The sequence below is a fragment of the Lactuca virosa genome, chromosome 1, assembly GCF_052849685.1.
Source record: "Lactuca virosa cultivar CGN04683 chromosome 1, Lactuca_virosa_CGN04683_v6, whole genome shotgun sequence".
Lineage (NCBI taxonomy): Eukaryota > Viridiplantae > Streptophyta > Magnoliopsida > Asterales > Asteraceae > Lactuca > Lactuca virosa.
The window spans coordinates 111,809,802-111,835,289 of NC_136426.1; positions in this window are offsets into that span (position 1 = coordinate 111,809,802).

The window sequence follows — 25,488 nt, forward strand, 5'->3', positions numbered from 1 at the left end:
TTTGTAGCATCTCTTTCATGTACCTCATATTCAGCAAGCTCTTCAGGAGTAGCAGTTGGCTCGGGTACCTTCAGCTCCTTGTCGAGAACATATTCTTTGTTCTCATACCGAGTGACCATCCTGATGTTTCTGATCCAATCTGTAAAGTTGGACCCATCAAAGATGACTCTCCCACAAAGATTCATGAGAGAGAAGGAGCTAGTAGGGTTTGAGCCAGAAGCATTGTTATTGGAAGACATCTGAAAAAAGGAGGGAATAGATTAGATTAGATATAGAGATAGTCCTTAACAAAACACCCAAATGTAATATTAAGGCTAGGACCCAACACAATATTTTATAACTTAGAAGAGGGATGCCGTAATCTAAGCTATAAGATATTTGAAGGTAGGTGAATGACGATTCATCAATTTCCACCATGAAAAACGAAATATTTAATTAGGTTTTAATTGGTTTAGAAACTCCTAGATTCTTAGAGATTCATTGAACTTTCTTCAATGGCATGTTTCAATCTCGAGTGTGCCCTTCAAGTTTTGTGACTGGGATGCCGAGGATCACAAAACAAGGTGTGAAGTAACCATGCAAATTACTTGGTACCCATAATGTATTACCCCTCAATCGATGTGCCGGTTAACCACACACGCTCCATCGATACTATGATAAACATTAAGTCACCCTTTACCTACCTTGTTAAGTTCAAGTTAGTGTGCCGGTTAACCACACACGCTCCACTAACGACTTAAACAAAGTGTAAAGTGTAATTTCATGGATTAGCACCTTATTCACATTTTCCTAAAATAACTAAGATTGGGAATTCAATAAAGTTTAGTTACTTTAGTATTATCATTATACTTTTAATGAGAATTTATAAGTCCTTGTCCTACCCGTTCGGCTAACGACCCTCCACCGATCAAGGAAGCGGTGGGTGAGAGTGGACACCCATTAAGTTGCCATTTTATAGGCAACAACCTTATACCCCCCTTATAGACCGGCTTCGTGAATGAGGCGTACTAGCGGTAAGACGACTTGATCTTATACATATATAAATATTATTAAACTTATAATAGTATAAAGTATAAGGGTTGAATTTTAACTTTTAAAATTCTAGGGGTTGGAACTAAAGTTTTTAATATGACTTTACATGTTCCAAAACTTGAGGGCAAGTTTTGTAAACTTTCAAAACTTTTCAGTTCTCATAACTTATGAGTTAATGGTTATTAAAAATGAAGACTCCTCATTTTTTGTAACCTATGTGTTCTTTTAATGGTTATTTATAAATGTGACTTTTGGTTATCCATAACTTAAGAACAAGTTATGGAATCCATTAAAACACATAAAGATCAAGAATTAATCTAATCAATTATTAGCACATAATTTCTATGATCTTCTAAACTCATATGTTTATGAATGTTCATATCAAAAATTTCAAGAATCGTAAGTACATATACAAAACTTGAAATTTTGATACGAGCTTTTGAACAAAACTTCGATTTTCAAGTTTTTTTTTTTTTTGCATCAAGTATCAAATAAACAAACCTGGCTCTGATACCACTGATGGGTTTTCAGCATTCTAACACTCCTATGGTGTACATGCAACCCTAGAAACCTTGGATCTATGTTTGACTAAGATACATGCAAATAATTATTTTTCCAAGGTTCTTATCCTAATGGCATGGGGTACTTGAATCAAATAAAACTAGTAGAATTACTTACCTTGTAGTAGTAGTTGATTGCTTGGAGTTTGAGAGCCTAGCACCAATAATGTGGATGCCTCAAATGGAAGTCACAAATCACCACAAACTTGGAAACTTGAGAGAATAGTCACAAACTTCTTGAAATGGGCCCTCTTAGTTTACACACATCAACTAGTGCAATTTCAAGAACCAAAGCCTCCTTTATATAGTGTGATGGGTTAGGGTTACATCCATGTAAACCCTAATACCCATGTCTTTTCATTTCCATGAGATCCATGGGTTAAAGCTCCATGGAGTATCCATGGACTTTCCATGCAAGCCTAGCCCATTCCAAATAAGCATTAGCCCACACTATATAAATACAAGAGCCCATATTTAATTAGTCATACTTTTGATCTCTAAATTAATTATAGATCAACACTAATTAAATAATATGATTTTATATTAATATATTAGAACTTATAATATATTAATAAATCATAACTTATACTATTCTCAAAAGATTATCCGTAAATTGTTCGGGTGAAGTGCAACCCAAATGGACCATGTCGGGTCGGGTCAAGTACATACCAAATATAGTTATGGACTTAGACACTATCTCCAACAGTTACGGCACTACATTTCTTGGTAGTTTCCGTTGTGGTGAAAATTTCACTTGTTGCATTTAGGGAGGTTACCAGCATAAGGCTTAGTTGGTGCAAGGTTATTAGGGACAACAGCAGGTACAGTGGTATGTATGGTAGCAGGTACAGTAGTAGCATGGACTGCCACTACTTGTTGCTTCTTTGGAGGTTCCAGAGGAGATTTGCCCTTCCTCTTGTTCCAGCCCTTCTTGTTGTTGTTGTTGTTGTTCTCCTTAGGTTGTTCTGGAGCAGTAACCACAATATTTTGACGATTTCCGTGGTCAATAAGTGACTGTGCCAATTCCTTGGCACTGTCAAAGGTAACAGGCCTAGAGGCAATGACACTTGCATGTATCTGGGGCGACAGTCCCCAAATATACCTTTCAATCTTTTCGCTCTCCAGATCAACCATTTCAGGACACAGAATCGCCAAGTCACAGAATCGATTCGTGTAAGTTGTTATGTTTGCACCGGCCATGGTAAGACCCCATAACTCCTGCTCAAGTTTTTGAATTTCTCCGCGCGGACAGTATTCTCGCATTATCATGGCTTTTAAGTTCTCCCAGCTCATCGTATTAGCCACTACCAAAGTTTGTGACTTAACATGGCCGTTCCACCATGTTAGAGCCCTATCTGAAAAAGTACAAGCAGCAAATTTAACTTTGCTACCTTCCAAACAGGAGCAAATTTCAAAGATTGCTTCTGTCTTCTCAATCCATTGCCTTAAAACCATTACCCCTCCAGTTCCGTTAAAGGTCTTGGGTTTGGCATTCGAGAAGTCTTTATAAGTGCACTCTCGCGAGTGCTCATGACTCTCGCCATCGTTAGAAGGATGTGCACCAGCTCCCGACCCACTAGCACCAGGAGTATTGATATGAGACATGGCAGCAGCTACAGCTGCCGTGACCGCCGCTTGGAACATAGCGGGATCGAATTGAGGAGGTGGTGGTGGGGGTGGCGTCGGTGCTTCATTGTTATGTCTTGGATTTCTACGAGGAGGCATCTTTTCTATAAACGTTAAAAGATAAAAGATGGTAAGATATCAAGAATGAATATGAATTTGATATCTCTGAGTGAAACACTTAATTCAACATGAATCTTGTAAAGGATTGGAAATAGAAATCTATTGCAAAAACTACTTGCAATAGGATGATATGAATTTGAGTGGTTATTTTTCAAAGGGTATGAAAATACATGTCGACTGTATTGGTATATTAAGTATATGTAATCTGGAACACTTGACCTTAAAGCAGGTCTATAATATACCACAATACTGAGGAAGTGTCAACATCAAACCGACCTACCGAAAATAAAATATTCGCGGTTGTATTGAAAAACATCAAAAATAACACTAGAACATGTCTGTACTATAACCAAAACTTTGGAACAGGATGTTTATGAAAATTGTAATAACTCTTGTTGAAGTAAAGTGCTTATTGTTTTATTGATACCCGGTTTTGTACATATCATGAAAAGTAGTCTATACATTCAGTATCTCAAACTAGAAAGTAGAAGTAGTGTAAACGCTACTTGCGGCGGTTGCTACGACGGTTGTTGGGTCCTGCCTCATCCTGCGTCTTCCAGCGCCTTTCTTGTGCAGCTTGATGCTCTCTCAACTCCCTTATCTCGGATTGAGCAGCATTGAGTTGCCTTTGAAGGGCTTCAGTATGGTGTTGGGTGTCATCCTGCATTTCATCAAGACGAAGGATATCTGCAGCGTTAGCTTGCGCAACCGTATTCACTTGTAGGATTCGATTAATCGAAATCCTTGATTGATCGAATTGTCGGGCTATTCGGTTTACTATAACTGGAAGAGCTCTATCGGCCGTTCCTCATCTAGAGACGTTATAGAAACCTCGTGCCATTCCGTAAGGAGGGCGTTGGCCGTCTTGCCAACTCCAATGGTTTATATATTGGCCCCACTCGGGTATGGGTTCTGCTTCATCTTGTCTCAGGGGATGCTTCCCAGGGTTGCAGACTTGTGGCTCTGTATCCGTACCACTTGATTCGCTGTCTTCAAAGGGTTCTTCATCTGAGTCTGAATTCCAACCCGCACCTGGTTGGTTGTAGGGGTCCCCAGGTAAATTGTGTTCAGCCATAGGTTCTGTATTAGAAGTAAGGTTAGTAAAATACTCTCCGGCTTAAATCGAGCAGAGTTTCGACTGGAGAAAGTTGTTTTTCTCGGGAATCTCGGGGCTTCGAGGCTTGCTTATGGTTCGAGATATGATACCGGGGCTTTAGGGGTTGTAGGATATTTTAAAGTGGTGAAAGAAGTGAAAAAGTGTGGAAAATGGGGTGAAAAAGTGTAAAAATCTGGAGAGTCTCGCATGGCTTATATAGGCCGAAGCCTCAGATCCGAAGCTGTGGGAGGCCGCCGCGTGTTCGGACAGGTAGCGAAGGGAAGAGGCTCGCTTCGGACAGCTGGCTCGGTGTGTCGGACCAGGAGTGTACCGAACTTCGGTCCAATTGGAAGAAGGCGCGTGTCCGAGGGGTGTGGTCCTGCGAGGGTGTCGGCTGGCTACTCGACCTCGGTCTTGGTCCAATCAGAAGGTGCCACGAAGCAGACACGGGGAAACCTCACATTCGAGGTGACGTGACCGAAGGTACACCATGCGAAATTGCCCGGTTTTAATATTTCTCGATTTTTGTGCCAAAAACTTACGAAAATCATAACTTTCGCATACGAGCTCTGTTTTCGACGTTCTTTATATGCACGCGTAGGTAAAATTATACTCTACGACTTTCGTTTACACTTCGTCGGCTAATTTTGAATTTATTTTTAATATTATTATTTTTAACAGACCGGAACAGGAAATCCGTTAAAAATTCATAACTTCTTCATCTGACGTCCGTTTTTGTCTGTCTTTTTACCGTTGTACTACTATTGACGAGACCTTCAATTCTCGTTTAGGTTGTGTCGGCTAAAAATTACTCGATCTTTATTTCTTGTTTTTAGTTGTACACTGCTATACTGAAACTTAGAAAAATCGTAACTTCCTCATACGAAGTCAGATTTTGCCGTTCTTTTTATGAAAGTTCTCGGTTTAACATAAACTACAACTTTCATTTAGATTGTTATGGCTAAAAAGCCTTTTATAGAAAATTCAGTTTTTACACTGAACAGTGTTTTGCCGGTTCTATCGCGGATCTTCGGTTGGTCATAACTTCTTCGTTATAACTCGGATTTTAGTGTTCTTTACGTTTTTGGAAACCTTGTTACAATCTCTACCACTTGGGTCATCCCAATCGAGATTTTTTAACAATTTATTTTTGAGGTTCAATTATGTAAATATACACAGTATGCTAAAATTTATCTTTATTATTTTAAAAAGAACTACAAATTGACCTACATTATTACATAGGTTTGAAATAACGGTTTGTTACACATGAAATTCTTAAGTATTAGATATATTAAAGTTTTAAATTTCTAAATTTCCAATTCTATTTGTAAATCTAGCACAAGCGAAGAATGTGAATGTGCGTGGCAAAGGGAGAAACTTAAATTTGTACGATGAGTATGAAAATAACAATTGTAAGCCTTTGGTTGTGAGAATTGATACCTCCGGGCGGACGCATCGATTCGTGGGGGACAATGGGCAAATGTTTTCCAGATTGATTTAAAATCTGGTGGGATCACAGGTACCGTTGCATTATCATACTTAGTGTCGTGTTCCTATCAAGTACAAAGATGATTTATATCCCGAGCTAGAAGTAACTATACAATATATTTTATATGCATTGAGTTTTATACTTATTAAATATTTTTTTAACTAATCAAATATGTTTTTCCTTTTGCAGACTTATTTTGATCTTAATAGGTATCGGGGCACAGACTTGTGGGAACCCGTTCGAGCGGGTATCCAAGCAGATATGCAAAGAGCTTATCGAGAGCGCAAGTATCAGATGAAAAAAACATTTTGATGGAGTTGGTGGATATCATAATGTGGAAAGGGCAAGAAGATGTCCACCGACTGATTGGACCACTGAAGTTTGGAACAAAATGATTGATTTGTTGTTTTTGACCGATGAATACAAATGCACATTGGTCAAAAATAAAGTTACTAGGTCAAAACTTCCGCACACAAGTGCTCACGGATGTAGATCTTATGCTCAACGACGTTATTTAGAGGTAATAAAATATATTAGTATTATTTAAAATTGTTATTAACATTTGTATAAATATATTTATTGTTTTTCACTTATTATAGGATAAAATGGGACTCAAGTCGCAACATATTGAGGGTTTGAGACAAATGCGCTACAAAGAAGGTTCGGGTTGGTGTACAAATCGAGCACAAGAAGATTGGGTAAGTGATTATATTATTATTATTAATCATAGTTTTTTGTAAGATATATTATTATTATTTTAATGTTTAAATTTAGTTGTTTGTTTTAATTAACGTATATTTATTATTTTCTTTATTTTAGGAGAAAGTTCAAGAGGAATATGAGAAAATGCAAAACGAGGTTGGGAAGGCGGAGAAGTAAAGGAGGAAGAATTTTTAGATCGTGCCCTTGGGACGAGGCGCGGGCATGCTCGCGGGGTGGGTAGGAGACCAACCGCCAACTTCGGTTTAATTCCAAATGAACGGCCTTCCACTTCCAAATCGTCCCATTCTCAACCCCAATCTCAATCCCAATTTGATGCACAACAAATGCAAGAATACTTACAACAATATAATGCATCATTGGCGGCATGTATTCCAAACTTCCAACCACCACCATTTCCTAACTTTCTATTCAACTCTAACACACAAGGAAGTACATCTCAATAGTTTTCTGAAAGGATGGAAGAAGAAGGGGAAGAAGAAGAAGAAGAAGAAGAAGAAGAAGAAGAAGAAGAAGAAGACTATGATGATAATGATGGTTGATGTTTTTTGGTATTTTGAACAATGTTTAATTAACTACTTATTGTAATATTAAACTTGAATTTGATGTTTTGAATTTGTACAATGGTAGCTAGTTATTTTATTTCAATTGATATATGCTGCAAAGTTTTTGGATTGGTTAAAAATGCAGGACTGGTAATGCACAGAATCCGTAAAAACTAAAAAAAAAAAAAAAAAACAAAAAAAAAAAAAAAACAACCAGTAGCTATCCCGACGACATGTCGTCGCCATAGATATTTAATCGACAACTGTGAATACCATATAGCGACGACAAGTCATCTTAATAGCTTGAACCTATGCCGACAGACCTATGCCGACGACATGTCGTCTGTATACCCTTTGGCGACGACTTGTCGTCGGGACAGGGTCTGAAATTATCGTCGCCATCGGATGTTAACGATGTAGTGTAGCCTACACACCTTCCTCGTGCATCAAATCCCTTATTGAAATACAAATCACAACTTTGCATTATGAATTGGGTGTCATCATTGTTATACCTTTATGTTAACCCATGGAAGACCACCTCTATTATTTCAAAACCATGGGCCACCGTGCATGTGACCATTGGATCGTGTAAAATCCATAAAATTTGAGCCAATTTAAAACTTTTTCAACCAATTAAAAGCCATTAATTATTACAAAGTGTTTTCAAAATATTTTCATGTCAGAGTATCCCAGAAATCAAAATCATAAAATGTGAGGAGCTGTACGATCACGCCTTCGCCTTCCCGCGATCATCTGATGTACCTAAAACCAAAACTGAAACTGTAAGCCCGAAGCTTAGTGAGTTCCCCCAATATACCCATACACACAACAATAAACATAAAATCACAAACAACATACTATAGGTCCAGTCAACCATCGGGTTGGAATACCCCTGACCCTCAACCATCAGGTTGGAATGCCAACATACTATGGGTCCAGTCATCCTCAGGATGGAATACTCACGGCCCACAACCATCGGGTTGGAATGCCCAGGTCTGTTGGCTCTCGCACAAAGCAGATAAGCCTCAACCACCAATCAAACATATGCACATATAACCGATAATCACATAACAGTCTATAGACAGACAAACCGATCTAACGGATCATAACAACATAATAACATCCTATCTACCAGGATACTAATCTAACATATCATAATAGAATAATACCATCCTATCTACCAAGATACTGATCTAACAGATCATACTAGCATAACATATTAGGATAACAATCCAAATGGGTCGGCCTTGGTGCCTTAGACCCTTGAGTATAGTGAGGAAAACTCACCTCACAAACGTCGAACTGAAGTGATAAGCTCAAACTCTCGAATCACAGCCACGAACTCCACCATCTATATTTACCATAAGACCACTTCCATAAATTCCCAATTTACTAAAATACCCCTAGAAGTCACACTGGTCAACCCTTCGTCAAAGTCAAGGTCAACAGTCCATGTTGACCCAACTCGTCGAGTGCAGCTTACTGACTCGTCGAGTCCTTCCAGAACTCGAGAAATCTTGAAAACCCCAGTTGACTTGCCGAGTTTCCTAACAACTCGTCGAGTCCATGTGTGTCCAATGTCGGGAAAACCGTAACTGACTCGTCGAGTCGTCTTACTGACTCACCGAATTCATGCAGAAACCAAAAACGGGAAAACCTCTTTCGACTCGCCGAATTGACTTATGCACTCGTCGAGTCACTTCGGTCTTTTCTCATATAGACATTTTTAAGCCACACTTAAGTCCCAAAATGCAGATCTAACCTCCTAGGGCATGGTTTCCACGTAAAGTTGCAAACTTTACGTGCATGCATGGTCCTAAATATCAAAACCAAGTGAAAGGGAAGGTTTAACCCAAAAGGAAGGACCTTAGTTTGCCAAATCTCATAACTTTATAGCTATAGGGACCAAGGGGAGTTCAGATCTGAAGTTACAACTTCAGATCCTGCTCCAATACTCGAAGTGACTCCCAAATGTGCTAAAGATAGCCCTAAACCCAAACATGAAGAGATTTAGCTAAGGATAATTCAAGGTATCGACTTGATACCTTCAAAGTGATGCCAAGATGAAGTAGAGTTAGATCCACGAGCTCCTCTCTGCCCCAAGCTTCATATACTTTGCACCTCCTTCACAAAATGCACCAAAATCACTCTTTTAACCTCACACACACTCAAGAACAAGGTAATATCAATTAGGGTTTCTCTCAACCGTCAAGGGAGTGGTAAGGGACTGGAGGAAGGGACTTAATGTCCTTAAAATAGGGTACAAACCCTAAAAATTAGGGTTTCATCTCCCAGCTCCTACTCATCGAGTTCGGGTCCTTCGACTCGTCGAGTAGATCCAATAATCCACGCGGGCTAACCCGCCTCTACACGACGAGTTGGGGGCAACCAACTCGTCGAGTAGGTCCATAAATATGTCATAATATGCTTAAAACTTGTACCTGGGAGTCGGGGTGTTACAGATCGGTTCCATGCAATACTTAACCCGTGTTGAAGCATCAATGATCAAGTGATTGCATTAAGTCGAAGAGATAGCCCACATTGCCCTTACAACAATGGAAATAATTTCCTAACAATCTCCAGTTGTCACACTACTACAAGTCGTGGATCATTGCATGATGGAGTCTTTCATCTCATTCATGCTCCATTATTCCAAACGAAAACTAGTGTCATTTTAATCTCTTCGATCATTCTCAGACATTTATCTTCCTTTGCTTTTTGGGATTTCCTATTTTCCTTGATGGTCCGTATTCTGATCCTCGCAGCCAAACTACTCACGAAGAATTTACATATCTAGCTCTCCTGACGATCACATGTCTAGTTCCTTTGTTTCTTAATTTTCAGTGATGGAAGTGTTACAACAACACAATGACTAATCGACTGTTTTAAGGAAAAGTCAGAACTCACATTGTGCATTTGACCTTTAGCAGTAAAGTAGTTGCAACGAGATCACAAAGATGGGGCTGTATTCCCTTCTTCTATCGCTACAAACCCAACGTACATTGGTTTTACTCTCTTAGTCTCTCTAGATCTCTCTCACACAGTGTTTCTCGTGAAAAAAGCAATCTTCATAAGACCATCTGTTATACCCACAACTAACCACTATAGTGGTACGTGTCATGTCATCACCGCTAACTACCACTAAATCTATGGGATACCCACCATTAACCACTCCCCTCCACATCATTTCTTTATTATTTTTAATTCAAAAATATAATAAAATTACATTTTTTTGAAAATAAAAAAAAAATATTGAATTTTTTTAACTAGTTTTTCATTAATTATAAAAATAAAAATATAACGTCAAACTACATTACTTAATTAACCTAGAATTAAAAAAAAAACATTACATTAACTTTAAAAAAAAAATTTAGTTCATGTTGAGTTGGTACAAATGATCCGCGACATCTTCTCGAAGATTGAAACACGTTTCGCTATTATGAATTTCAACAACTCGTGATAAAAATTCATTCGTTCCGGGTATGAACTCTTCAAGCGGGATGACGACGTCGTCTAGATCATACGTGCAAATCGCTCAACATTGATATTCAATGATCATATTATGCATTATAATACATGATAGGACCATTCGTTTAATTCTATCCTTATCCCAAAGTCGTGTAGCGTATTTCACTATATGCCACGTCTGCTTCAGAACTCCAAATGCCCTCTCGATATCCTTCCTCGCTGATTCCTGTCTCTTTGTGAACAACTTTGCATTTTCACTTCGAGGAACCAAATATGCCTTCATAAGTGTAGAATAATCTGGGTATATCTCATCACAAAGGTAGTAACCGTATTTGTACGAATGTCCGTTCACCGTGAACGTCATATCAGGTGCTTTGTCGGTCCAAAGATCGTTAAAAAGTGGAGACTGGCCAAGAACGTTAATGTCGTTGTTAGACCCCGCAACTCCAAAAAAAGAATGTCATATCCATAAATCCTGAGATGCGACAGCTTCTAGGATTATACTTGGTTCACCTATATCTCTTCGAGTGAATTGACCACGCCATGCATTTGGACATTTCCCAAGCCACATGCGTACAATCTAGACTGTCACGCATACCCGGAAATCCATGCCTCTCTTCATGAGCCGAATATAATCTCTCAATATCACGTGGAGTTGGTTTACGCAAATATTCTTAATGAAAAACCTCATACACACATGCGCAAAACCAATCTACACAATCAATTGCGGTCCTCTCGGATACTTTAAGATATTCATCAGATGCATCAAATGTTATACCGTATCCCAAATACCTAAGCACAACCGCACTTTTTGTATACTACTAAAACTCATTCTTCCTCTAGCGTCGGGTTTTTGCTTGAAAAAATCATAACGTGCTTCTAAAGCATTACTAATACGTAAAAATATAGCCTTATTTAGACGGAAATGACGTTTGAATGTGTCATCATTGTAAAGACAATTATCAGCGAAGTAATCACGTACCAATAAGTCGTGTGCGGCTTGGCGATCACGATTGACGACAGCCTTTGTACGAGCATAATTCGAACTTCTTTATCGTAAATGTGTTGCACAACATTGAAAAAGATCGAGATGAATTCTCCGTCATCATCCGAGTCAAAAAAATTTAACAATTCCAAATCCTCCATGTGTTTTTTTGGTTTATAAATGAGAGTAAAATGTAATGAAATGTGAGGGATTTATTTATATACGTATTGAGTTTTTGAAAAAAAAAACCCTTAAAAAATGACCGTTGAGCGGTCAAAAGAAAGGAAAATGTTTTGATTCGCCGTTTCATTTCGTCATCGGGAACACAGACCATAACGACCACGACCGCCGGGATGGTGTGCACGGTCGTGGTCGTGGTCCACTTCAACCACGGAACACTTCGTGCTAGGTATACCAGATAGCCTAACCCTTGTATATATTCTCAGATACGTTCTTTCTTATACTGTTACATATACGCGCTTACGTCTAGAATTGATTGCAAGCGAAAGGAAACGGCATATACTTTCATATGTTTTTCAGTAGGGTATGCAAATTGTTTTATCTTAATCAATGTTACACTTATGCCCCCTCACTTACTTTCTTTATTCACAATCCACCCAAATTCCAAAATTTCTCATATAATTAAATTAAATTAATTTACGTTCATTTAAGTTTTCATTTATAAAATTTAACCCCTTTTATATTATTTTAATCTCAGTTATACTCTTATAAAACCTTCTAGTAATAGTTTTGTCCCTCATTTAATTCAATTACCACTTTAATAACATTTTAAATTAGAAAAAGACACTCAAACGTCTAACCACGATTCGCGGCTTTTATAATTTTTCACCCTTAAAAAGATTTTGTCCTCAAAATTGTTGGTGATTTTACATCGCTATCATTATTTAAGGGTAATAGGATTAATTTGTTGATCATGTCACTTTGATAAATAGTGAACAAGTTAGGATTGTATGGAGTGCACATTTGTTTAAATTTGTCTTGGTTGAAAGTATACTGCTATTTAGGGGCGAAGCCTCTGAACGAACGGGGGTCTGAGGGCAACACCCCTGGGAGCGGGGTCCAAGGGGTGGCAGCCCCCGGCTAACCCGAATTTAAGTTAGTTTATGATTGTTTTTGGACAATTTTAGGACATAAAATTGTCATGTGACAGTTTTAACACATGAAGTTTTTCTTGTTATACGATCATTTAGAATCAGTTTTGGTACTCTTCTTTTTCATAACATCTTTAACATTCTCTCTTCTGTTTCTCTCATTTTCTGAGTCGTATCCGATTAAAGATTGGGAGTACCACCCAAATACTTTAATCTGAAAGTGATATACACGATTTTCAGAATTTCCAAGTGTTTTTACCCCTCTTTTCTAACAAAAATTGATAACTTATTTGGTTATTTCAACTTTTATTGTAATCATATTATGGTCACCACTTTTACAGTCAAAGAACCAACATGTATATCCAGTCATCCTGTTTGTATCATAATTATCATAATAACTACTTATAACGATTCTACTCATTTAACATAATGATAGTTATTATTAGGTGTGTACCTATTATTTAGTCTAGTCCTTTTTGAACTCAACTCACATCTATTCCTCATAGGACCCCATGCCAATCACTCTTATGGCTCTTGAGGTCTTGATAGTATCACAACATAAGATGGTGTTAATTCATTAGAAACCTCATAAATTACTTCTTAGTAATTCCTCATATAGTTGCAACTTCATTAAGGTTATCTGAGCATCCTTTTTTTTAACGGCAAATGATATATATATATATATATATATATATATATATATATATATATATATATATATATATATATATATATATATATATATATATATAATGAAAAGGTACCAGCTTAGCCAGCAACTAAGACGCAGACACGAGAACAAAACTGGGAAGAAAATACAATATTATGAAAAGGTAGAAGTAGAATGCGAGAAAGGTGAATATCTCCATTCCACCTAGCAACCACCTCCAAAATTGCTCCTATGCTTGCACCAAATAGAGATGATATTATTAGCGCATTTTGTTGGGGGAGTCCAGATATTTTTGAAAACTTTGTCGATTAAATCACATATTGTTGGATTAGGTGTCTAAACCCATAAATATAATTGGTATGTACTTGATTTGATTATGAGCATGGTCCATTTGGGTTGCCTTCACTCGTGCACTTTGAGAGGATGGATAGTGGAGAAAGAGAGAGAAAGAGAGAGAGAGAGAGAGAGAGAGAGAGAGAGAGAGTAGGATTTATTATATGAATAATAAATTGGTACTCATAATGAGTTTATTAATATATTATAAGATTAATATATTATTTGAAAATCATATTATTAATTAGTAATTAATCAGAAATTAATTTGATTTTAATTTTGGGATTCAAGGAACTGATTAATAATAGAGGGACTGGTTTTGCAAATCATTGATAGTTGCAAAGTTGGGCTGATGGAATCCTATGGGAGGACTGGACGAAATCTATAGGAGGCCCTATAGAATTCGTACAAGGCTTCTATTATGGAGGTCCATGGACTGCTTAAGGCCTAAGCAAGGAAATTAGGGTTTCCACCTGAAAACCCTAATAGCCCCAACTATATAAACCCCCTTTGACTAAGGATTTCGTCCTCTATGCTATTGGAAAAAATCCTGGCCGATTTCATCATCTCTCCAAGTCATCCTTGTTGTGTTGAGTGTTTGTGAATCCATTAGAGGTGCAACACTTGGGGCATTAGGCTTTCAGAAGTCAAGATCAAGCAAGGATTTTCTTGTTATTACAATATAACAAGTGAGGTAATCATCAACCCTAATATATATATATGAATTTCGAAATTGTATATACTGGATCTAGGGTTCATTGCTTTGGTATTCAATTTGCATGTTCAATAGAGAAAAACTTAGATCCAAAGCAATTAGGGTGGGATGATCACATAGGATTGTAGATGTATGCTCAAAACCCATCAGTAGTATCAGAGCCTAGGATGTTTTTCAATTGAATAGGTGCAAGAGTGAACTGTCCAAAGAACAAGAAAGTCGAAAGTTAGATGTCTGACACATGAACTCGACGGGTCCATGTATGAACTCGACGAGTTGGGTGAACTCGACGAGTTCAGAGCCCAAATCGACGATTTGACTCGTCAGTTACCTAAAATTTCGATTTTCAGATCAGATTTTGATCTAGATAATTACCATAACTCGTTTTTATTGCCTAAAATCGATTTTTCTGATTGGTAACGTGATATCTTATCGAAATTGAAGATTTGGTTAAAATTGGATAATATAAGATTATTTTGATTCAAAGTTTAACCTAGTATTTTGAAAAAGTTTCAAATTGCACCCTTTTGGTTTTATAGTTTAAATTTGAAATTAAAAGTTTTGATTTTAGAAATTTAAATAGTTAAACCCTCGCATTTTGAATAGTTTAAAATACACCCTCATGGACTTTATTAATAAGATTAATTAAGTGTTTAATTAAAAGAGAATTAATATATCCATAATATGGTTTAAATTTAATTGAATTAAAAGTTTAATTTATTAAAGGATTAAACCACTTAGTATTTTAAAAGTTTAAAATACACCCTTATACTATACAAGATTAAAAGTTTAATTATATATATATATATATATATATATATATATATATATATATATATATATATATATAGGCTTAGGTTATTTTGTTTTTAGTAACTATTGTGTGCCAGAATGCACAAATCTGGACCAACGGATGGAATTCATCAATGGACATGATTTGAGAGTGTATGATATTACAATGGGATAGCATATACCATATAATCACACAAATTTTAGCAAAAGGGTATTTTGGACAATTAACTACAATTATAAAAGGAAATTTTCGGATATTTATGGATAATTAATTCTCCTAATTTTAAAAATATGATTTTTTTAATTAATTCAATTTTAATTCTAACATAATTTGTAAAAATAACCGATTTATTCTGTCAGAATATTTTTTTAGTTAGAATGATGCTCTTTCAGAATTTTATTCTATTAGAATATTATTGAATAATAACAAAGTTCTTGAATCCAAGGTTGAAAAATAACTACATTCTAACATATTCTGTCAGAATAACATAATACCAATCATAAACTACTAAATACATTCCGAAAAGAATACACAAAATAGATTCTTGAACTAATAATATACCAAATAATTAATTGTAATTCTTTGAATAATAACAACATTCTGAAAGAATAACAAGTGTAATTCTTAAAAAATAACAACATTCTTAAACATTGAGTGTGATCATTCTTTAATTCATTCTTCAAACCTTTCCCATCAGTTCTTCAAGCCATTCTTCAAGCCATTTCTATCACAAATTCTGTTAGAATGCAACAGTAAAATTCTGTTAGAATACATTATCAACATATAAATATTAAAATTTTATCAAAATAAAACAGCAAAATTCTAACAGAATTTATTATCAACATATAAATAATTAACCAAAACCATAATCGGAAGACATGAATAAAAAAAATTAACAGATTTTTATCCTCTCAATTTATTAACAATCAAATGAATAAAAAAAATTAACAGATTTGATACTTCCATGGTCCTTCAAAACAATTTATAATACAATTGAAACAAAGTTGATTCAAGAGTTTTGTTAAACACCTTACTTACAACAAAAACCTTTATGAAGAAACCATTTATATTTGCCAAAAAAATAGTTGAACTTATATAAAAAGATTGGATAGAAAATCCAGAAACCTGATTTAAGCATTTTATCGAGCAGTTGGTATGCAGCATGAAACTTTCTTTAAATTCTCAATAATGACAGCTTATCCCTTGGCCAATCTTGAAACCTGTGAAAAACATGAAAAACAAAAATCTTGTCTCTTAGGATTTTTAACAAACAGTTGGTAGGCACTAAATAAATAATTGGTTGCTCAATGTCTTTTTCAAATTCAAGCACAGGGGATTGGATTGCAAAAGAACAAAAAATAAAGAAGGCAGTATTATTTGGGTAAATAACGAAACTTACCAGTTCCAGTTGCCGATCTTGAAAGGATCGGATTTTCGGTAAGAAGAGCCAAAATCATCGATACGTCATTGAGCGAGACGGGACGTGGTATCGACCCGGTAAGCAGAGTTCGTCATCCTACCGAAAACAAGCGCCACCGCGATTTCATGGAAGCAATCGAAAATTCCATCCAACACCAACTCTCCGTGCTTTCCCAGGATTGCTTCTGATCTAAAACACACACACACACACACACACACACACACACACTTTCACCCACACCGCAGGCTGTGCTTGCTCTAAGAATTTAATAAATTTACTGGCTTCAGAGGGATTATGGCTCGACTTCCTTGCGATCTGATGAAGAGGGAGGAAGAAGAAATCGGGTCTCTCATGTGCCTGCCGATCGAAAAAAGAAAAGAGCAGGGATTAGGGTTAGTGAGATGAACAACGATTTAAAAAGGATTTGTGATACTCTTTTAATGATTTTCCAAATATACAACATTTATTTTTGGTTTATAAAGGTAAAATGACTAAGTTACCCTTTATTATTTAATTAATGATTTCTTTTTTCCTAAATTCTGATTGGAGCATTTAGGCACACAATATTTGCTAAAAACATTTGAACCTATATATATATATATATATATATATATATATATATATATATATATATATATATAAAGGTCAGTCTTACCATTAGTAGGCCTCATTCACGAAGTTGGTCTATAAGGGGTGTTTAAGGAAGCGACCTATAAAATGACTGTCATTGGATATCCACTCTTACCCACCGCACTCTTGACTAATGGAGGGTTGTTAGCCTAACGGGTAGGATAGGACACTAAATCCTCATTAAAAGTATAATGAATAATAAAGTAACTAAACCGTTTATAAATTCCCAATATTAGTTACTTTAGGAAAATGTGAATTTGATGCTAACCCATGAAATTGCACATTGCACCTTATTGGTCAGTTAGTGGAGCGTGTGTGGTTAACCGGCACACTAATGTGGACTAATGAAGGATGACAATGGGTTTCTCGTAAATTATCGTTGATCAATGGAGTGTGTGTGGCTAACTGACACATTGATTAGACGATAAATGACATCGAGAGTACCAAGCTAATTTGCATGGTTATTCACACCTTGTTTGTGATCCTCGGTATCCCAGTCACGAACTTGAAGGGCATAATTGAGATTAAACATGTCATTGAAAAGTTCATTGAATCTCAAAAGGATCTAGGAATTTCATTTAAAACCTAATTCATTTAAAATTTCATTTTCATGGTGGAATTGGTAAATTGTCATTTACCTACCTTCAAATAATTTACAATTGGACTACGACATCCCCTTCCAAATTCTTAATTATTGTGTTGGGTCCTAGCCTTAATATTTCATTTGGGTGTTATATTAAGGATTGTATCAACTAACTTGAATTTCTCCCTTTTGTAGATGTTCAGTTCAGACAACTATGGTTTTCCTCAATCCTTTGGAAAAAGATTTCCTTTTGAAGATGATATTCCACGTGTCGATCAAGGTGAAAGATCATTCCCTTCTTCGTGAATTAGTGGAACCAGAAATCATACTTCACTTCCTCCACCTCCTCATGTGATTCTCCCTGACCCACGTTTTCATTGACTTGAAAGTTCAAGGTCACTCAAGCCCTATTGGCAAGCAAACACCAAGATGGAAGGTATGTGTGTGCACACGTCTTGAAGATGAAGTCACACATTGATAGACTAGGGATGTTGGGTGTCGTTTTCCCAAGGAAGCTGGCTGTTAACTTGGTTCTTCAGTCACAGCTCGAGTCATATAGTCAGTTTGTTGAAGACCACTATGTGACTGACAACGACGTGACCCTTATTGATCTGACATATTTGCTAATTGTTGTTGAAGAAGCAATGCTTTGGCGCACCAGTCAAGCAAATTTGATTGGAGGATCTACATCCAAAATTTCCATGGACATTGGTAATGGCAAAGGTGATAGTCCAGAAATGGTTTCTCCTTCTAAAGGAGATAAATCGGTCATGGTCGAAAAGTTTGATCATAAGAGAAAGGCAAATTCTGAGATAGTCCCATGTGTCATTCCCAAAGAGCCCATATGTTTCTATTGCCAAGAGAAGGGGCATTGGATGCGAAGCTGCCGTACCTACCTGAAAGATCGCAAGGATAATAAAGTCAAACTGTATGACTCTACTTCAGGTATATCCGCTATCTAACTCTATTAAGTTCCTATTTATAGATTCTTAATACATGATGTGATAATATTGCATTTTGATGTTTTGCGGGATCGAAGAAAATGAAGGAAGCTTAAAAGAAGAAGTAAGTTGATTCTGATCGTGAAGAGATGGAATTTAATCACATGGTTCGATGATCGGATTTTTGAGCTACTACTTAGGAGTTACGATAGATTGCTTTAGGAATCTTTAGTAACATAGTTTTCATATGTATTTGCATTGTAAGGACAAGCTTTTTCGCATTTTTTATAAATAAAGTAAATTTTGATTTTATCTTATTTTACGTATCATTGCAATGGCATTTGTGAAAATTGGTGTTTATATTTCTATTGTTAGCAATGTTGAAAATGGATTTGATTCTTAGTTATATCGTTTGTGGTAGTGTCATAATTTACCAAATGAGGAAGGATTCTCATCACCCACGTTTCAATTGGACAGAAACTTGGAATGATGCGGTTTGAATTGTGTGATGCATGAGAATCTTGATCCTTTGAAAAATTGGGACTAATTCCTTATTCACATATGTATGCGAGTCAAGTGAAAGACTAAAGGATCTAGTACACATTGATGTGCACTGGTCAGATCCACCACAAAGGACGATAAAACCTGTCCGTCATGATTTGTTGTTGGTTCAGTAAATATGGTTATTCTTACAAGATTAAGTGTAATTCTAATACCTTGAAAAGTTTCAAAGTATAACAGAACGAATAAGAAGAATCAAGTTGGGCAGAAAGATAAAAGTTTCTCCAATCTGAAAGGAAAGGAGAGTACTTTAGTATCGTGTTTTATGATCATCCTAACGATTATGGAACCATGTCACAATTGATCCTCTAAAGACACCTTAGTGCATTTATATGACTAAGGAGAGAAATCGGGAATTGTTGGAATGGTTAAATCAAAAGGATGAGTCATACTTCGTTCCAAAACGAGTTTTAGAGTTATACTCTAGTTACTCCATATTTTACCTTGAGTGACGTATACTAAGTAGGTTTGTAACGCCTCATGAAATATGGAGTGGAAATGTTTTCTTACTCTTACACATTTGAAATTGGTGTTGTGATGTTTTGGCTAAAACAAAGACCAACTAAAACCAATTACATGAAGTGTTATCTTGATTAGAATCCGCACTAACTCTTGAATATTTGTTTATCTAGGAATGTTGCTTGACAGAGAATCATATATGTGAAGAGGTCAGTAGGAGTCTTAATGGTCTTGAATAGTTTCAAGAACTAATCAAGAATAAACCTTTTAAGTTTTCACTAGCACACGACTTGAGGATGATAACCTATCTTGTTGACATATTCTTGTTTTTGTGCCCATTCCAGTTAAGTTAACTATGCATGTGAGTTCTATGAGTTCTCACTTGATTGCATAAGGTAAAGAACCTTGATCAGTGAAAGTACATTGATCAGTGTGGGTGAGCTGCTAAATAACTTGGAAGCAATGGTAGGCCCTTATGCTGTCGGATAGTGAGAAATTGAGAATAAGCAAGTTCAGTCCATATGATTTTGAATTTGTCATATAACTTGTATTATGATAGTGGTTGGAAATGACAAATTCACATGGATAGGAACACATACACCATAAAATCTAAGTGTCAATAGGTTTCTCTCTACTTCATGAAAATGATTGTGAGGAAACGCTATCACTAGTAGATTTTAAAGGATTAGAGTTAGCAGTTGTGATAATTGCATTCTTAAATTCGAGTATGATTATGGCATCCTTTTTTATAGTTCGAATTGTGAGAAATGGCAAATAGTTTGAACATTCGGGACTTATTATGAGTTCTGAAAAGGTTTAGACACACAGATAAGTTATCTAATGAAGGGTGTACGAGCTTGAGAAGTCTAGATAAAGACTTATCGAAGCACCACGTATTAGAAATCTGAACCTTGGTAAGAAATGTTGGATTAGGTGTCTAAGCCCATAACTATAATTTGTATGTACTTGACCTGATAATAGCATGGTCCATTTGGGTTGCATTCATCAAAGTAATTTGATAGATGGATATTTGAGAAAGAGGTTATTTGTGGTTTATTAATATATTATAAGTATAATATATTAATTGAGAAATCATATTATTTAATTAGTATTGATAAAGAATTAATTTGGAATTAATTTAGTGATCAAAAGAGACTAATTAAATTAATGGGGACTGATTATGTAAATCAATCATACATATGGATTGGGCTAATGATACATGATTGATTTGTTGATAGGCTAAGCTTATGAGTTAATCCATGAAGTGGTAGTTCAAATCAATTGGATCATAAACCTAAGTGTGTGAATTAGGGTTACATGTGACTCTTAGAATTATACACTATATATATGTGCCCTAGTGTCCAAAATCGTGACCCCATGCATGAAAAGAAGGCATAACTGATTTTGAGTCTCCTTAACCTCTTCTATATTCATCCAATTGCTCTTGGTGTTTTGTGAACCATTTGAGGCATCACACTTGAGGTGCTAATCTTTCTTAAGGCCAAGTTCTACAAGCTACTAGACAAGGTAACATTCTAACTAGTTTTTATGATTCAAATATCACCTTGCATGCTAGTTTAAGCTTCATGCTTTGGAAAATGTTTATTGCATGTATAATTAGAGAAAACTTAGATCCAAAGCATTAGGGTTGTATATGCACCATAGGAATGTTAGAGTACATAAAACCCATTAGTGGTATCAGAGCCATGGGTGTTTTCTATTATGTTGATGCAATTGTGTGATTTTCAAAAGCTGAAAAATGACAATTCTGGATTCTTCCAGGGCCCACTCGACGAGTAGGTGCCTTATGAAGATGAACTCGTCGAGTTCATAAGTGCACTTGACGGGTTGGATTGTCAGTGAGTAGAATTTTTGAGTTTTTGGCCTGTTTTAGATTAGGATCATTACTACAAACTGTTTTGGTTCATAAAATTCGATTTTAATGATATGGTAATGATTATCCCCATCCAATAACATGATGATTGTCAAATTTTAAGATAATTACTTGATTTTATGAAAAACTGATTATTTGTAAAATTTGAAGCAATATTGCTATATGATTAGTATTAGGTCAAATTGTTAGATGATAAATTATATGATTAATTGTGTTAGTTAAATTTGATCTAAATGGTTCATGAAGAGTTTCATAACTTGTCCTCAAGTTATGAAATGTGAAAAGTCTCATTCATGAAACATTAAAACTTTAAGTTATAGAATTCCAAAAGTCCTGAAGAGTTACATAACTTGTCCTCAAGTTATGGAACTTGGAAAGTCACATTTAAATAACATAAATTCTATAACTCAAGAGGTTTGAAAAGTTTCAAAACTTGCCCTCAAGTTTTGGAATTTGAGAATTCTCGTTTATGAAACTTTAATTCCAATCTCTAGAATTTTAAAACTTTAAAATTCAACCCTATACTATTATAATATTAAAGTTTAATACTTATATATGTATAAGACAAGTCAGTCTTACCATTAGTAGGCCTCATTCACGAAGCCGGTCTATAATGGGGGTATAAGGTTACTACCTATAAAATGGTGGTTTAATGGGTGTCCACTCTCACTCACCACTTCCTTGATTGGTGGAGGGTCGTTATCCAAATGGGTAGGATAGGACATTAATTCTCATTAATAAGTATAATGATAATTATTAAAGTAACTAAACTTTTATAAATTCCCACCCTTAGTTACTTTAGGAAAAATGTGAAAATGGTGCTATTCCATGGAAATTGCACTTTACACCTTGCTAAGTCGTTAGTGGAGCGTGTGTGGTTAACCGACACACTAATTTGGGACTGGCAATAGTAGCAAAGGGTAGCTTAATCTTAATCATGGATCAATGGAGCGTGTGTGGTTAACCGGCACATTGATCAAGTGATTTGTAACATTAAGAGTACCAAGCACATTTGCATGGTTATTCACACCTTGTTTGTGATCCTCGGTATCCCAGTCACAAACTTGAAGGGCATAATCGAGATTTAAACATGCCATTGAAAAATTTCAATGGATCTCAAAAGAATCTAGGAATTTCAATTCATTTAAAACTTAATCTTCAATTTCGTTTTTCATGGTGGAAATTGGTAAATCGTCATTTACCTACCATCAAATATTTTACAATTGGATTACGGCATCCCTCTTCCGAATTGTAGAATATTGTGTTGGGTCCTAGCCTTAATATTTCATTTGGGTGATATATTAAGGATCCTTATCTAATCAAACTTTTTCTTTCTTTTCAGATGTCTACTTCAAACAATGCTTCCAACCCAATTCCCTCCGGCTCTTTCTCCCTCATGAACTTATGTGGGAGGGTCATTTTCGATGGATCGAATTTCAATGATTGGATTCGAAACATCTGCATGGCCATTCGCTACGAGGACAAAGAGCTAAAGGAGATTGATGAAAAAACTGCTACTCCCGAACAGATTGTTGAGTATAAGACTCATGAGAGGGACGCGACCAAAGTGTCGTGTATAATGATCGCTACCATGACTGTTGAGCTTCAGAAGTCCTATGAGGACTTTTGGCCTTATGAAATGCATCAAGATTTGATGGAAAGTTACCATCAAAGTGCTCGGAAGGAGAGGTATGAGATCATTGCCTCCATGATCACTACCAAAATGAAGGATGGAGATTTCATCATGGCCCACTTGCAAAAGATGCAAATATTTGTGGACCGCTTGCTGAAGTTGAATGTCAACTTCGATGAAGAGTTGGCTATTGACATTATCCAACACTCTTTGCCTCCTTGTTATGATCAGTTTCATATGACCTATCATATGAACAAGGAGGACGTCACTCTAAGCAAGCTTCAAGGTCTCTTGAGAACTGCTGAAAGCAGTTTGAAAGGCAAATATATCGTACCTACTCCTACTACTACTGCCCCTGTCTTGGCAATTGGACATGGGAAGGGAAAGAAGAGGAAGAATCCTTCCAGGAGCCACAAGGGAAAATCCCATGATGGATCCTCCTCTAGTGGGACCAAAGTTGGTTCTGCTACACCCTCTTCCAATCTAAAGGAAGTCGAGTGCTTCCATTGTCATGAAAAAGGGCACTGGAAACGAAGTTGCCCCAAATACTTGCAGAACATTAAGGATGGGAAGATAAAGCCCACATTCGTAGGTATTTACACTATTCAATCTAATAACTCATCACATGCTAGTTCTTGGGTCCTTGATACCGGATGTGGTTTTCACATTTGTTCTGATTTGCAGGGTCTAAAAGCAAGTAGGGATGTGGAGCACGGGAAGATAAACTTGATCATGGGGAATAGGAAAAAGTCACCTGTCACCAAGATTGGAGTTTATTCTTTATCGCTTAGTAGTGGATTAAAATTAGATTTGAATAATTGTTGTTACTCGTCCGATATGACGAAAAATATTATTTCCTTCCATGGTTTGTATGAACAAGGTTTTACTTTTTCGTTTAATAATGAAATTCGTGGTATTAATGCTTATTATAATGGTGCATTTTATTTTGAAGCATTGCCTTGTAATGGTATATATGAAACTGTGATGGTTGTAGATAACTTAGGAAATAATGTGTTGCATATTGATTCGTCCAATGGTTTGGATAAAGCATGCTTATGGCATTGTCGTCTTGGACATGTTAACAAGAAGCGCATAGCCCAACTCCAAAAGGATGGAGTGTTGGAGTCATTTGACTTAAATTCAGGTGACACATGTGAATCTTGTTTGCTTGGAAAGATGAAAAAGTCACCCTTCATTAGTTCTTGTGCAAGGGGTGAAGGTTTGTTGGATCTCATACACACCGATGTGTGTGGACCCTTCAGAACCACCACAAGGGATGCTAACCGCTTCTATGTGACTTTTACTGATGATTATAGCAGATATGGCTATATCTACTTAATCAAGCATAAGTCAGAAACCTTTGAAAAGTTCAAAGAGTTTAAGCAAGAAGTGGAGAATCAATTGGGCAGGAAGATAAAGATACTCCAATCCGATCAAGGTGGTGAGTATCTTAGTATCGAGTTCCTAGACTATCTTAAGGAATGTGGAATTGTTTCACAATTGACGCCACCTAGAACACCGCAGCTAAATGGTGTGGCTGAGAGGCGAAATCGAACCTTGTTGTACATGGTTTGTTCCATGATGAGTCGAGCTTCGTTACCTATCTCATTCTAGGGGTATGCCTTAGAGACTGTCGCCCATATCCTTAATCTAGTCTCAACTAAAAAGGTTGCCAAAACACCTCACGAGATGTGGACGTGGAAGGTTCCCTCGTTAGCACACATCAAGGTTTGGGGTTGCGAGGCTTTCATAAGACGAGAGACTCACGACAAACTCAAACCTCGTAGTGAGTGATGTATTTTCATCGGCTACCCACATAAATCCTTTGGATATCTCTTCTATAGACCAAGTGACAATGTTGTCTTCGTTGCGAGGAGAGGGGTTTTCCACGAGACATAAGTCATATGCCAAGAGGACAGTGGGAGGAAAATTGACCTTGAAGAGCTTCAAGAGTTAAGTGATGAAGGAACCTTAAACACTAGTGCTCAACCCGAGGAGGAAACTCATGTTGAACCAATTGACGAGTCCATATCTCTAAGACGTTCCAATAGAGTCAGTGTTCCACCTATGTTATATGGTTTTCATATAACAGCTGAAGGTGAT